This window comes from Brassica oleracea, chromosome C4, assembly GCF_000695525.1.
Source record: "Brassica oleracea var. oleracea cultivar TO1000 chromosome C4, BOL, whole genome shotgun sequence".
NCBI classification, from domain to species: Eukaryota; Viridiplantae; Streptophyta; class Magnoliopsida; order Brassicales; family Brassicaceae; genus Brassica; species Brassica oleracea.
Window position 1 is genome coordinate 11661738 of NC_027751.1, and position 6372 is coordinate 11668109.

Below are 6372 nucleotides of genomic sequence, written 5' to 3' on the forward strand. Positions count from 1 at the left end.
AGAATTTAGGACTCCTACCAACACATTATTTGCTATTTAGCAATATACCAAATACTACTACTTTCTCACCGTACAAAATTTAATATGACTTTGATGCCCCTACACATAAACAACAGGGACACAGTAGAATAGGAGACAAAATCTTATAGAGAGATATGGGAAGATCTTATACGTACACTAATAATATTTATATCTTTTTATGTAAGACATAAAATTAAGAGTCGTCTCTCTCATCTATCCTAATCGGAAACAACTTTTTTTGGGGGTTCATCTACTGAAGTTTGGAGCGGAGAGAAACCCTAGAAACAAGTACAATCTTTGCTCGCGAATCTATGGCTGACGAGTCCTCGCCGCCTTCTGCGACTTCGCCAACAACTTCTAGATAGCTATCCGCCATAATCTTCTTGGCATCATAGGTCACACTGCGAAGATCATCAGAGAACTTGTTGGCAGAAGATTCAACCTTCGCCTCCAAAATCGAAACTTTCTCGAGGGCCGATCTCCTTTCGTTACTCACAACCCGCAGACGAGCTTCAAGCGTAGCAGCCTGATTCCCCAGCTTTTCGGCGGCAGCAAGTTGGGCAGCATTGGCACGCTCCCGATCTTGAACCATCTTCAAACCAAGCTTTAGCTCGCGAATGACCTTCTTTATTTCATTGAGTTCGTCAGAGCACGGAACATCCTGTAGGCGTTTCTTTAGAGTCGCCGCGAACTCATTGTTAGCTTCCATAGCCTGAAACACGACAAATTAATACAGACAAGACGAACCAAAGGTTCAACGAAAATCATATTTCAAAAAGAACAACCTTGGCATGGGCCACAACCATTTTTACATAAGCCTCGCGTTCCGTCATATTACGCAGAGAAGGAAGCGGACATCCAGCGGGCTTGAAGTGCCTCACCAGATGAGCAACACTATCCAGATCTTCTGTAATAGGGCAATCCTTCGAATGCGAGAATTGCCAATGAAACGGCTTGGCAACAGCGGCATCACCTGGGAAAACAAGATGACGGTCCGAACCATTCGTTTTAGCCTTCTTCGGAGGACGATCACGCCCATCCGAACCCTTCGGGCTGCTCGACTTAACACGAGCAATAGATGACACCCTCGGGATCCTTGGTCCCTTGGGATGAAGAACGCGGAATTTGGGTCTCCTCGCGAAGAAATTCTGTGAGCGCGTCGCTCACATCTTTGGATCGAATACGTTCCGCATTGGCAACACCAGTTCGAGTTCGCACCCTATCGGAATCGCGAGAGTTAGATCTTCTCGAAGTCATGTTTCTTTAGCAAGCAAAAACAAGACCGACTGAAATACTATGACGAATCCCAGAACCAAGCCAGAAGCTTTATAAAGATCGAGACCTCGCAATATCCCAACAACACGAACAAAAGAATCTCGAAAAAGAAGGAAACAAGGATATTCCGAAATTTTGTATTTATCCATTGAAACATATTCAAAATATCGAGATCAAAATATCTCCAAACACCGAAAGATATTAAAAAGAAAAAAAAAGCTAACTAGAGGCGGAATCATCGGGGACAGACGACCCCCCGACTTGATCGACTGAATCATCTGAAACTTGAGGAAGATCGAGTTCATAGATCGACCAATCAGGCACAGTGGCCGAGGCGAGAAGATCCGCACAATCTCTTTCCATTTCCTTTAACCGAGAAAGTTCTCCATCCACAGTCAAACCTCCATCCTTGAGCTCGATCAGGAGATTGATATTCGCGACCACTTCCTGTAGCAGAATCTCGGCAGATGTTTCATTCTTCTTGCTCGCCCACCTGCCCTTCAAGGATTCAAGAACCTCCCGATGCTTGGCCACAATGTCGCGACGAGCAATACGAGAAGCGCGGCGAACATCCCGATCTCTCTCAACCTCGAGTGCCGCAATTCTTTCCCTTTGAGCGACCATCTGGGATTCGAGAGCCTTATTTTCCAGGTGAACTCTCTTCCAGTCTTCAGTTAAAGCTTCGATCTTTTTCAGCATCCTCCCTCCCTTCTCGCTTGGTGGCTTCAAGCTCCTTCGAAAGCCTCTTGATCTCAGAACCAAAGCTTTCGATTTCTTTATCATTCCGGGAAGCCGCGACATGATCTTCCATCGTCACGACATATTCATTGAAAGCCTCCATCACCTGAGAAGAAATCAAGATAAGCAAGTACTATGAAATAACTTCTCAGAATAAATTAAACGAGAAACGAACCTTAGAACTCTCCACAGCTACCTTGGCATAGGCTTCCCTCTCGACTGATGAAGCAAGGGATGGGAGGCGGCTACCCGCAGACCTCATACGACCAGCGAGGGAAATTAGATCGCTTTGAGCCGCAAATGAAGAATCATCTCCCTCGGGAACAAACCTAGGACGAGATGGACCAGGCAAGGCCCCCTCCGATGATCGACGTCGCTTACGAGTCACCACCACGGTCTCGTCATCCGAGCCAGGACTCAACGAAACAGGAGGTCGATTCTCTTCTGAAATATCTTCCTCATCGGAATCATGAATCGAGATTAAGGGAGACTTTCCTGAAGCTCGACCTTTCGAGGCAGACCCGGAAGTTCGGAACGACGATCTCCTCACAAGCTGTCTATTCAACCGATCCGAAGACTGGGCCTGGGCAGAAGGAGTCCCCGCGACCTCTCAGGAATGCCCGGCCTCATCTTCAGACTTCTCGATTAAAAGAGCTTTGCCAGTCCCCACTGGCAAGGCAAAAACAGTCTGGATCCGAGTTCGGTCAAAAGTGGACCAATTCGAACGACCTCTCCGAAGGACCTTCATCAGACCGCGGATCTCATCCGACATTGGAGAACTTCTAGAAGGAGATACATCAAACAAAAATAAACGAAACTTTTAGTCTTCGATCCCAAAAACCCTATACACATAGGCAGAACAAAAACTAACCGATATTCTCAACCCAACGCCGGGAGAGCCGGGAGAAATCGAAGTCACCCATGGATGCTCGGTCCATCCGGAAAACAAAGAATTGCTCTTGCCACTTCTCGTCACGATAAGAGACATCCTCTATGACGTGGTGACCTGGACGCAGAGACACGAGGAAAGTCCCAGGAGTCTGATTGTTCTGCTTCACCAGAAAGAACTGGCGAAACTCGCTAAGACCAAAAGCAAGACCCTCTTCCCTAGCCTTAACCAAAAAGGCGACAAGATGCCTAAGAAAGTTCGGGAGAAGCTGAGTAAGCGATAACCCAAGCTCCGCCAGGATCTCGAGTATCATTTCCGGGATCGGGAAGATAAGACCGCAGGAGTGAAAAAAGGATAGATAGACTCCGTAGTAGCCCTCTCTCACGGTTTCAGGAGTCTCATGCGTACCGGCCAAATCAAGGACGACGGAACGATCAACCCCATAGACCTTGTAAAGGTCCTCGAGATCATCAACTGTAGTTGTCGGGTGAGGAAAATTAAGAGACGAACACATCTTGAGCTCGAAGAATAGAAAGATTCAGAGCAAGGGAGAAAGAGATTTGAAATAAGAAGCGGAGGTGAGGCTAAAAGAAAAACCCCTACGTATATATAAGCCACCTTAACAGCTCTATCGTCGCTATCGAGAAAAGCAATTATGACCTAGCCTATGCCCTAGCAGCGGCTAAAGTAGCCATTACTGATTAAAGTAACAATAAAAGAAAACGCGCCAACGAACGGCTCTTTTCGAAAACGATCATTAAAACCGAATCCGAACGATGTCGATTATCTAACCACAAGATCCGGACCGAAGGATAACCGCCCCCTTTTCCTTTTCGATCAAATCAAAAGAGGCTGGGGGACAAATGTTGGACCCAATTTTGGTCAATACCGTAATGGGCAACGATCAAAGGCATGGGCCGAGACAGGCCGAGGCCCACAACTAGGATTCAAGCTTGAGAAGGAGTCGCGGAGATCTCAGAATCGACTTACTATAAAGGAAGGAGAAGAAACACAGAAGGGGACACGTTGAAAACCCAAGAGAGAGCTACACATTCACATCGATCTTGTTGTCTTCCCACTTTTAGATTCTTCTTTTATCGGTCTCGCTTGTATCACTCGATCTAGTTCAATTCATTGTATTCGATCCCAGTTATCAATAAAGTCCATTTTCGCCTACCGGAAACTATTTAACATCGTTGTGTTCTAAAGATATCGTTGCCTACATCATTTGTCTTCCCTAGATCAAACCGCGATCACTATCAAATACTTTGTGTAGATTTTAGGTTCTACATCTGGGTATATGGATGCCAATTATCTCTTGATAAAACACCCATATGCACAAACAAACTGGTTATTTGTTTTTTTGTTGAAAAATTTGATAAACAAAATTTTAATTAAATTCTACTAAAAGTAAATTTCGTCTTCTAGAGAAAATGGGTTAATAGAAATTGAATTCCAGATTAAACAAGTTCATCTATTTTTTTCTAGAACAAACCATCTACTTTTAATTAAACTCATAAATACTGGGAATGCAAATTCTAATAATTGTAAAGTTATATATTTTTTTACGAATGCAATTTCTACTCTTATGAGGTATTTTAAAATTCTATGAATGTAAAATCAAGACAATATTCAAATGGCTACTAAATAAAAACACGCAAAAAATGGCACACAAATGTACGATACAATTAAACTGAAATCTACAATAAGACTGACTCTTACCTCATCATCTAATCAACTATAAGTAAAACCCAATAATTCAAGCAAAAAGGTACCATGTACTAAAAAATAAAACCAGCTAACTTATATCTCCCTTTTAAGGGATCCATCGCAGCAACATATTACCACCCTCCAGAATGGGCATCACGGACACACACTGCGTAACTGTTTCAAAAGTCCGTGTAATTTCACCCCATTTCTTACTGCAACGCCAACATTTCATGCAACCCTATTAATTTGACGTCTAAGGAACTGTTTCTCTCTAAAAATCTCGGCCTCTCACCGATTGATAGGAAATCACATAAATCATTGTCAACAACTCCGCTCTTGCGCGGGGCTCCGCACCTAGTATCAATAAAACCGACTCATTTTGAAAGCTGAGTCTTCAAGAGATCTACCGACTACCGCATTCGCAGACCCTCCTCCGCTCCGCCCCTCCTATGGGTCATGTGATGGTGTTTAACTTAACCAATAATTAATTGGGAATTTGTCTAAACGAAACAAAAAACAGCATAGTTGTCTCTTTGGTATAAAACCTTTTTATCCATTTTTGTCTTATTTACTATTTTCATTTCTAAAACCTAATGAAATAAATAGTTTTATGAATCAAAAAATTATAAAAATTAAAAACAATTGATAAAACACTCATATGCACAAACTGGTAATTTCTTTTTGTTGAAAAATTTGATAAATTAAAATTTTAATTACGTTCTACTAAAAGTAAATTTCGTCTTCTACAGAAAATGGGTTAGTAGAAATTGAATTCCAGATTAAACAAGTTCATCTATTTTGTAGAACAAACAATCATCTTTTAATTAAACTCCTAAATATTGGGAATGCAAATTCTAATAATTGTAAAGTTAGATATTTTTTTACGAATGCAATTTCTACTTTTATGAGGTATTTTAAAATTTTATAAATGTAAAATTTAGACACTATTCAAATGACTACATGAGATAGAATATGTTTATTAGATTTTTGTTTTGGTTCTACGTAGTGTAGAAAGTGCAATGTAAGAATTAAAAAAAAAACCTAATTTTGGTGAAAATTATGAAAACTTCAGTTTAGAAAATATTCTAGAAATATTTGTAATACGCTAACTTTTCTTAAACATGTATAGGTCGATTTGCCTTGTAAAAATATCAAAATATATATATTTGTAATATTATAAATTCCTTAAAACGTGTATGCACTTTTATTTTGTGTTAAAACTTTTAACTAAACTTTTTTTTAAAATTTTTTTATAGTCTTAATTAAACTGTATAATAAAAGTAAAATTTATAATTTTAACGTTTTAAAAATGTTTGTAAAAAATTAAAAAATAAAAGTTTGTAAAACGTTTTTAATAAAAAAAACTTTGTAAACTTTATAAAAAGAAAAATTCATAAACGTTTTTGATAAAAACGTTAAATAAACTTTATAAAAAATGTCTTACAACGTCTTATTTTTATTTAAAATTTTTTTTTTGTAAACTTTTTAGTTTTATTAAACTTTTTAATAAAAAATAAACTTTTAAATTTTAACGTTTTTAAAACATTTTTTCCTTTTTATGAAATTTTTTAAAATTCAATTAAACTTTTCAATTGTTTTATGGGTTTAATTTGATTAATTAAGAGTTAGTTATAAGATTATGAAAAAATTATACTAAAGAGATAACTTGGATGCTATTATACACTAAAGAGACAACTATACTGTTTTTTGTTCTGATTTGGCAAATTTTCCTAATTAAT